Consider the following 10,186-nt stretch of genomic DNA (forward strand, 5'->3'; position numbering starts at 1 on the left):
GGTCGCCCCAAGTTCCTCCGATCGTCCTACAAGCCCGACTCCAAATCTTACAGAGTCAAGCGCGTCGGCTTTTATGCATGAGTTGTCAAATGATACAGAGTAATCGCTGGTGCCCGTGTGTCTTCCAGAAAGTTCTGTACAAATCGCGTCGCGCATACATGCAATCAGTTCGCACAAGTTTCGGTGACAACCGACAGCGGATAGATCCATCGATAATGTTCGAGAAATTTCCAGTACATGCATGCGCGTTCTGCGCTCAGCGATAATATTTGTTATGCGGTGAAGCGCTGTCACGAGATAAACAAGTGTACGTGTCAATATACGAAGAATAGCCCGGCGCACCATATCAGTGTTCAATGGGTGCCTAGCCAGTGTAACATCGAGCGCCACAAAAAGGCCCACGCTGTATCCCGCGCAAATATTCGGGGCCTATTCGACATCAGTGGGCAGACGGACTCACATCTACAGAATAAAGCAATACCTTCCAATATAGGACGCCTAAAGATACAGGAATGAACAAGAAACTATACTCTCCCAGCTCCACCTCACCCCAGAACAGGCGAGGCCGCAGCCCCTTGCCAAGCCCAAACGCCCTGCCTATACCCACACAAAACATTCTTCACTACATAGCCAGCAAACACGGCTCCCCAAAGTGCACTCAGTGCGGGGGATACCCCAATGCACCCTATACACCCTGGGACTGCACGGGAAGTGAACACGCGCTGCGATCTATACTTGGGACACCACCAAAAAAAAAATGGCCAGGCTTAGCTTGGTTAAGCCAAGAATGCGCCGCATATTGCGCGAGTTGGGGCGCAGCTTTTCCTCCGGCTTTCGTGACGTCAGGTCACGTGGTTGCGCTAAAGGTCAATGGTGGCTGCCCGGCCGCGCCCAAGGGCTGAACTGAGTGATTGCAATATGCAACGTATAAAAGACCACACGCGCTGGAGGAGTCAACGGCCGACCTACCGCCACCTATAGTGTGGCCGCATTAACGGAGCTTGGCCTCGCAGTACCACAATAATCGGACCAAGCCCAATCAAGAGTCGAAGCTACCCACGTCGCAACATCACGCTCGTTTTCAGGAGCTTTTCACCACTACCCTATATATACGCCTAGTAGCCCCGGACAGGGGACCGGTATGAAATAATTGTTTCTCCCTCTCTAACCCTAATTGAAGACTGAACACGGCCCAGACAACGCGCTTGCATACTGTGTAGTTTCTTTTTGTTTTTTATTGTGTGGAGTGACCGGTTTTGGGACAGCACTAACGAAATTTAAAGAAGAAGACGAGAGGATACAAGGTTACAAATCGGAGCGCCCGTGAAAAGGACGGGTGCTCCTTTATCGTTTTCCTCACGCGACGGTTCTTATGGTGTGCATGCCACTCCACGACGTCGGGCTACCCTGGGTTCTTGCTCCTCGGCGTCGCGAGCATCTCGCCTCGTGACCGTGTCTGGCTCGAGCACCGATCTCTCCCGGGTGACACATTTTGACAGCACGCGCTAACGGCCTCGCGATTCGTGCAGTACAGGGACGCGTATATACTGCGTCTCTCATGTCGGAAATGTAGATGGGCTCCACCTACGTCTCAGCCCATTTTTCCAAGAGCCTTAATTTCGGTCCTTACGGACCCACCCGAGACGTACTCAACAAAGATTGTGGACCATGAAACAATTTCTACACAACGCAGGAAAGGACTGAAAACCGGTGTCTGATTGTTACTGCGATTAGCATTCTTCGCTATACACCAGGCCACTCTGATTCTATCCAGCATCTGATACGCCGACCGAATTGCCCAAGCTGACTGTACTAGCTTGAGTCACTATGCATGTGCTCGTGGTCGCAGTGCCGTCGGGGGCGTGCTATCGTGGTCACTCTAGTTTCCTCGTGCGATTCTTGTCGCCCCGTCGTCGTCACGCTACCGTTCTCACATCGTGGTCTTCGTGCTACGTCGTCACACAGTTGTCCTCGTGCCATGGTTGTCTCACCAGACTCGTCATACAGTCATCGACGGTTTATTGCCGTCATGTGCACGGCCTTAATTACGCACTGTTGTCCTACCATCGTCCTTATATTTCCGAAGCGTCATGCATTTATCGTTACACAGCCTTCATCGTTGCATCTCCCTCATTCTATATCGTATTCATGCTGTCGTCATTCAAATGCAATCACTCCGCCGATGCCGTTGTAGTCGTACAGTGGGGTATCATGCATTTGTTGTCAAACCATCCTTGCAGTGTGGTGGGGGCTATCGTCCTCCAATTCCTGCTTCGTCATGCGCTCCTCCTTACGCGGTTGATATCTGATTGCCATCACCGCACAATCGTAACGCAATTGAAGTCATGAAGTCGCCGTCGTGCCACCTCCGTCGTTCCATTTCGACCATACCTTCTTTTTCATTATATCGTCGTCGTTGGGTCGTCCCCACACAGACGCTATCACGCCGACGTGTTCTTGGCTGGCCATGTTGAGCGGCTGTCATCACAGATGGGGCCGATGCCCAGTGCTACGTCGCACATAGCCGAAGTAAAACAAATCCGAAAACCACCAGCACAGGTTATACATTTTTTATTTATTTCACAACACTCTCAATCCCGATAGGGATTGTTACAGGAGTGGGCACATGATCATCAAAAAAGTACAATGGGAGCAAAACAGCAACGCACAAACAAGAAGTTAGCATATAAAAACATGAACACTTACAACCATTGAATAACGCATTGGCCGTCACACAACTGTTCTTGCCGAGTAGAAAATATGGGGGGGTGGGCCACCCTAACCATGGGGCTGATATGGGGCTGGGCGAAGCTGAATCGGGGGTGATACGGGGGTGGGCTAACCTAAATGTGGGAGTGATTTGCGGTGGGCCATCCTAAATTTGAGGTGATAGAGGGGTGGGCTAGGCTAAGTTTGGGGCTGATATGGGGGTGGGCGAACCTGGATTTGGGGATGATATGGGGGTGGGCAAACCAAAATTTGGGGCTGACATGGGGACGGGCTAACCTAACCATGGGTGTGATGCGCGGCTGGGCCAAGCTGAATTGGAGGGTAAAATATGGGTGGACTTACCTTAGTTGGTGGGCGATTTGCGGTGGGCCATCCGACTATAAGCGCTCCTGCGCATGACTGCTGTTGATTCAGATTTCGAGTGATTCCGGCTTGTTTTCATTGCGGCTACTGAGTGAATTATACCTGCAGGGTGCCACAACTATCATGCACTAAGACTTAAAAAAAAGAGCAGTTGCGTTACTCGAACAACAACTTGTGCATATTGTTTCCAATACAGTGGAGTAGCCGCCAGTAATTCTTTCGTTCCTGAAATTTGATTCGATATTGTAATTAAATGTCTAATTCTGGAACTACTGTCCTAATTATCGAAGTGTCAATGAGGCATCTGTAGGCACCCCCAAAATGACATCTAACTGCTATGTTTTCAGCGACGTACTAATTCCGCGCAATTTTTTCCGACTGCTAACAAGCCTCACGAAATATGAAAGGAATGCCACGTGACTGCGCTCCCACCCGCATCCATAAAGCAGCACCCTCAAATAAGTTGATTGAAAGCAACTGCAAGCCTGTCACAAACCGAAGAGACAGCTCCGTACCTTGATAATGGTACCGAAGAAGCACCAACCGCAGGTTTCGCGTTTTGCAGCTATTCCGTCCTCTCATTTCTAGGACACACTTATTATATATATGGTATATTAATATCTGAACCTATACATTTCTTTGCGCTTGATAACACGGCTTTCCCTTAAAAGAAAGAAACTTGACCATTATTGGCGGCTTTTTATTAGGACTATGCCTTCCAAGACGATGTGCGCACTCTGTTTCCGTCAACGCGTTCAGTTAAAACTAATGAATTATGAAGACTGCACAAATGTCCTATTCAGCTTCCACCGTGTGGCTGTGGTGGCCGACGGGCTCATCGTCCTTCGGTGAGATAGACCCAGAACCAAACGACGAATGCTTTCGTCATGACGGAAAGAAGCGGTGCTCTGTAGAAGGATGCGTTAGGATCCGGCAGCCCGCAAGGTCGGTGTTCGCTTCATCGCTTTCCTTGCTAAACAGGTGATCTCGATGTTCAGCCACTCATCTAAGCGAATGTGCAGTTACCAGGGCCTAGAGGAGAGCCTAATCACGTCGACTTCTGGGATTTATTAAGTATACTGCAGTAATCGTGCCATTGACTACAAGAAGTGACGTAATTTTTCTTCTTTCATTTTCTTTTTTTTTTTTCGCGTTGCTAATGACGCCGAATGCCCCATTCTTGACGAGCCATAAATGTGTGAACAACATACATCCAACTCTGAAACATCGCATTTGTAGGCTTTGACGCTTCACACTTCGAAGCTTTGACGCTTGACAAGCGCATGATTTCTTGTTAGACAGCATTTACTTTTACATGCTCCAATTGCGTTCCATGCGGTGTAAATTACCCATTTGACGTCGCATGGATAGTGCGCACATATACGCACGAAAATATTAAAACTGCGAATGCGAATACGGAAAAAATATACAAGATAGTGGCAGGTATAAGAATATATTTATCGACATCATCATCAAAAAAGTAGAAATTTCGAAATTCCGTAAAATAAACGAGCTATTGTAGCACAACATGCACACAAAATGCCTAATCTGGCCACACACGCAGCGTAGAGGCCCACATGTGGGTGTGTTCCGCCCGAGTGTCTGCAGACCAATCTCTACTCATGTGGCCTTCTTCGCCACACCTGAGGCATCCTCGTTGTCCTCCATAGTCAGCAGTGGCACAATCCCTGCTCATGTGCACTTCTTGGCTGCACTTGACGTAGGTTCGGCCGGCGTTGCCTTTCGCTGATCTTCCACGCTCCCAATGGCAGACGCCCCCGTTGCTGGAAGCGAGCTCCCCCTTCTGTGGGGTTGCCTCCCCCCAGCAGTCCGCTCCAGCCGCCAAGGCACCTCCGTTGCGAAGGTTCTCGTTCCATGTAGATCCCATGGCGCCCCAACCTGCGCCTTTATAGTCGTCATTGTCAGAGCAGCCATCGGCACAGCACCCGAGCAAGAGACAGCAGAAATTGTGACGGTAACGCAGGCCCATCTGCTGCCTGACTACTTACCACAAGGCCGCCGGTAGGTTGCTGCTTCCGTTGCTATACTCTGGCTCCGCGTCCACGGCCTAGCCCAAAGAACGCGGCCGCGAAACTACTCGGGACTTCAGCTGCGATGGAACGTTCTTCACAACGGAGTCTTCTTCTTCTTTCCCTACTTGCGAACACCACTTGCTTCTATGACGGTTCCACTTTCTCCTACAAGAATTACTATGATAGCCTCTAGAGTTGTGTAAATTTGTGGGCTTTTGTTGGCCATTTTCGGTGTTCATGTTTCTGAAGCTGATAGTCAACGCTATTGGGATCGTATGTGGCGTCTAAATGTTACACTGTGCATCGAATTCTTCACTTTCCTGAGCAACGACGACGAAGAAGAAACCTGAGACGAGCGGGAGCTGCGAATCTGTTAAAAATAGAAAGAAAAGCAGTCCGTGCACGAGAGAAGCAAACCACAACGCAAAAATATCTCAGCACGGTGCACATGATGCCTTCACGCGGTTAACGAATGCGTCAAAAGGCGGTGCAGATCCTCAAATCAGGCGAAAACAAAGTGTACGAGATGCTGACGGCGTCGCATATCATCCACGTAATTTTGGCGTGTATCACGAAACAATGATGAGCGTTAGTTCAATACCGTTGTGATGATGTTATCAACTAAAGCGGTGAATGAGCGAGTTGTTGTAAAGAAATTGCCAGGCTTCGTTGACTCAGTTATTATATATATATATATATATATATATATATATATATATATATATATATATATATATATTGTAATGTGTGTGTGTGTGTTGATAGGGAGAGAGAGAAGGAGCAACGTTCATGTCGTATCCGTTCGAACGTGGCCGTAGATCAGGCACTCTGCTTACCATGTACGAATATTCGAATATTCAATGCTAGTCGAATAGTCCTTGCTACTACTTCATTCGCATTCGAATCGAGAAAGTACTCTCCTTAATGGTCGATTATTCGTTTCTGTTCGAATGTAAGAAATAAGAATACTTTTTGCAGTCTGAAGGCAGAGGATCCATGTGAGCGAGGATTGTTCCGATCGGTGCTACGGTATATAGGAGAACCGCGGCGATAGCCACTGCGGTATTTGAGCTAACGCACGGGGAACATAACATCTGCCCACTCTTTTCACTCAACACGAATTCCTCACTTTTCGCAGCCTAATTTTCAAACTTGTCTAAATTTGGGCAAATAAATTTATTATTCGGCCAGTATCAGCATAGTTGAATCCTTTTGAGACAATATGCGCTGTGGCATCTGCTCACTTCTTTCCTCCAGCGAACGCAGCACTCACGCGCACCTGTTGACGTGTTCTTCCGTTGTTTTATTACTATCACTCTCATGACACACGAAATGACTAATAGCAGTTGTTTCTTATTTAAAAGCTCGTCAATTAAGCGGGTGCCCATTAGCGGTAGGCATTACATGCATTTATAAAGTAATGTTATTAGTCCTATCCTTTTTGCCAGAATGGACTCTATGCAAAATTTTTTTAAAAATTGATTTAGAAATGAGAAGAAAGTGTTCTATATTCGATTTGGTATTTCGACGTCGTTTTTCTACGATCCGTAATTTTCTTTATTCGAACACACCGTTACAGAAGAGGTTCCAGCAAGCAAGGAAAGGGGTGTGCGCCTGGTGCTATTGAGAGTCCAATTTATGTCGTAGTCCAAGCAGATGGTGTCGGTAGATCATGTGGGAAGTTGCAACAGCCGCAACACCATCTGCCAGAGCCTGCATGGTGCAGCAAGCAGCGCGTCGAAATGAACAGAAGACATCCAATTCTAATATTCTTTTTTTCTTTCTGTTGTTGACGCGCTGACTAAACAATCTTTCCACATACGTTTACTTTTAACAATCTCAACATCCCCTCTCCTGCATTCTAACAATATATCCTGCATCGTGCCTCATGACTGCTGCGCCAGACCCGATTATAACCAGTTCTTTTTTTTTTTTTTGCATGTCTGGCCCAAAAACGCTGGTTACTTCGAAATTTGAAGCACATTGACACAGTCATTGAATGCGGCAGTATTGAAACGCACTTCGCGATCTGGCGTACACTTTCTCGACACGTGACATTAAACCGGAATCTTCGTAAAGTCAGGCCCAACGGCCTATGGCAGCTGCCTCGCCTACGACAGATTTGAGAACCGTCGCAGCCGCTACATTGTGCGAAGAAAAGATGTACGATGACCAGCGTCAGGGTAAATGGTGGGCATTCACTCGTCGACTGGAAGCAGCATGGCCTGTCCTCTTTGCATCCTGTCCTCAGGGCGGAAATGGAGGAACCTTGGAGAACGCTTTCTTCACTTTCGCGTTTCTTCGTGGATATATTTCTACAGAAATCATTACAAAGCTCGCGAAAAACAGTTGAAACGAGAACAAGAGGCTATCTGTGGGTACGATTTCGAAGATGCGTTACGTGCAAAGAGGACATGGGGATATAGCAAGAAAAAATAAAGAAGAAATAAAAAGGAAGAAAAAACTGGTTGCACACACGTGGAATACATGTAGCTATGTCAACTGACATAAGAAAAAATAATACAAAACGCAATTTATACATTCTTCAACACTTATTGGTTGCATTCGACAACATTAGAATGACATGGTATCTTTACGGCACGTTTCTGGAAACATGTTGCCATGGGAACACGTTGTCATGGGTTAAGTACTGACTCAGTACGAAACGTGGCTACGCAAGAAAGCAAAGTAGATCACAAAAAATGCCTAAATCAATGTGATCCCGTGCTAAAGAGAAGCTGAAGCGGTTTTCAATTTGCATGAATTGCTGGGATTGGGAAGAACAGACCTAATAATTTACGGTTCCGAAATTTTTTTCTTCGTTTTGTTAATATAAGGGGCGGAAATCGCTTTCTAAATCACCCCGCGGACACGCCCCCATCGCTTCCCGGAGCGCCGGGTGAGGAGGTTACCAGAGGAGAGAACCGGCGAGAGTGACGTCACTGGCGGGGACCGAGCTGCCGGACCGGCGTGCTGGCATGCGCTGGCATGCCTCTTTCCGTCCTGCGCTTTACTGAACGACGCTACGAGAGATTTGCCGCCGCCGCCGCTCACGTTTGTTTTGCGATTTTCGTAAACTGTTCTTTCCTTCTGTGCTGCGTGAGTGCCTACAGCCACGGGCGCCCAACATGCCCTCGTTCTGTGCAACATTCGGCTGCGCGAACACACGCGGGCGAGACGATGTGGTGTTTCACAGGTTCCCGAAGCACAAGAAGCTTGCAGCGCAGTGCGGTGAGGAGAGATAAGTTCGTGCCGACGAAATCAACTGTGCTGTGCTCGGACCATTTCCGCGATAGCCGGATAGCCTTACGACAAACGCGGAAACGCGTTGTTGCTAGCGTTGCTATACTCCGTTTCATACATCAGGTGCAACGCTGTGGAGGCTTGAGATACTTCTTGCAGTGGCTGCGTTCGCACTTAGAAAAAGTTCGGTGTTTCTTGACCCGATTTTTTAGAAAACTTTTCATATATAAGCTCAGTTCTGAATGAAAAAAAAAAGAATTTACCCATAGAAACAATCCGTGTACTTATACGGCTGCTAACACGTTCTTTTAAATCAATTTTCTTTTCGGCATTCTTTAATTGCAGCCCGTCGCGGCAGCTTCACGTGCATGCTCGCGCGAGACAATGCCGCTGGCACGCTGCGAACCATAGACGGAAACGCGCGCAGTAATAAATTTTGGTAACCGGACTTCGTGCGTAGCTTCCACAGCGTTGCACCTGAGGTATAAATTGGAGTATAGGCTTGCCTAGTGACATTCTACGAACGGTTGCAGTTATCATGTTTACCACACGGCGGTGCTAAAACTGCCTAATATCTTTATGTCAACACTAGCATGGAGCGCGCATACCGATTCTTGATCGAGCCACAATCGCAAAGTCGTCGAACCATATTCTGAATATTGCACATATAATCCCCCTGACCATCTCGATCTGGATGTGTATGATAAGCAACTTCCATGACTGTACCTCGCAGCACTGCATGTGCGCGCTTTGAAACGCGGCACTTATGTTCGCGATCGTGTATCAACGCTCAGAAAACCACGGGACTTCAGACAAGCAGCGGCAAGGTGCTTGACATCGCGGAATTGTACCCGTGTTTACAATCTAATGAGAAGTTAGTGCTTCGGCATTCTTCCAGCAGCAAGTTCCCAGTGACACTTTAGCGCATTTTTTCTCCCGTCATTGGAACGTGCAGCTACATGAAAAAAAAAGCATACGTAACAGCTAAGATTTCCAGCGCGCGAGAAAGTGTACACATCGCTCTCGCTTTTGGCACACTCAACATCGTCGTTGCCGCCGTTGCCGCCATCGTTTTCCGTATCGGCTGTCGGTTCGAACATGTACGGCGAAAATACAAGCTGTCCGAGACAGCGAGAACGTTCCATAATGCTTACAACTCAGGTATGCAGCCAGAACAGAACAGAGTGCTACGATCTCAAACGGCGGCCATCGGCGGCGCCGACCGGCGACTGCCGCCACTGACGTCACAGCGGCTCCGACCAATCACGGGCAACAGCGGCGTTCGCGCGATACCCTGAGGCGCTGGTGCGCGTTTTCATGAAAAAACAGCCGCTTGCGCTTGTTTCCGCCCTTTTTGAACGAGATATTCGTGTTCAAGGGACTCAAAACTGTAGAATGCCGCAGAGAACTCATTTTTTTCGAAAAGTGTTTCAGCTTCCCTTTAAGCATGCCGCTTTAATAAACAGCAGCTCTGTTTATAAGGGATATAAACGTATTTTCGAAAGTTGCCAGGGGTGTTTTCAGAAAAAACCGCCTGGTGGCCACTGAACGGCTGTTTAAAATTTGGCCTTCAAAGGGCCGCTGAATATTGCGCGCTCGTTGTGACCGAGTCGCATTTGAAAACACGTCAGTTGATGCGCCTATGGTGTATGGCACTTGTGTATAAACAGAGCTGCTGTTCTTAAATGACATGTGATCAGTAGCAACTGTTACTTTACTATTATCCATCTGGGCTACCAGGCGTCACAATGTCGGTAAAAAATTACCTGTCAGTATGCAGGCCAGTTTTATCCAGATACTACAGCAGCGACGCATAA

At 47.8% G+C, this 10,186-nt stretch overlaps 1 long non-coding RNA gene across 1 annotated transcript; it reads right to left on the minus strand.

The window, feature by feature from the left end:
* Positions 1-4,527: 4,527 nt before the first annotated feature.
* Positions 4,528-5,465, minus strand: LOC139055618 (uncharacterized). Its single transcript, XR_011511887.1, has 2 exons — positions 5,103-5,465; positions 4,528-4,998 (listed from the first exon to the last, which is right to left on the minus strand). It is a non-coding gene; the product is annotated as an uncharacterized lncRNA (long non-coding RNA).
* Between the last annotated feature and the right edge of the window lie 4,721 nt (positions 5,466-10,186).

The sequence above is a fragment of the Dermacentor albipictus genome, chromosome 2 (assembly GCF_038994185.2).
Source record: "Dermacentor albipictus isolate Rhodes 1998 colony chromosome 2, USDA_Dalb.pri_finalv2, whole genome shotgun sequence".
Classification (NCBI taxonomy): Eukaryota; Metazoa; Arthropoda; class Arachnida; order Ixodida; family Ixodidae; genus Dermacentor; species Dermacentor albipictus.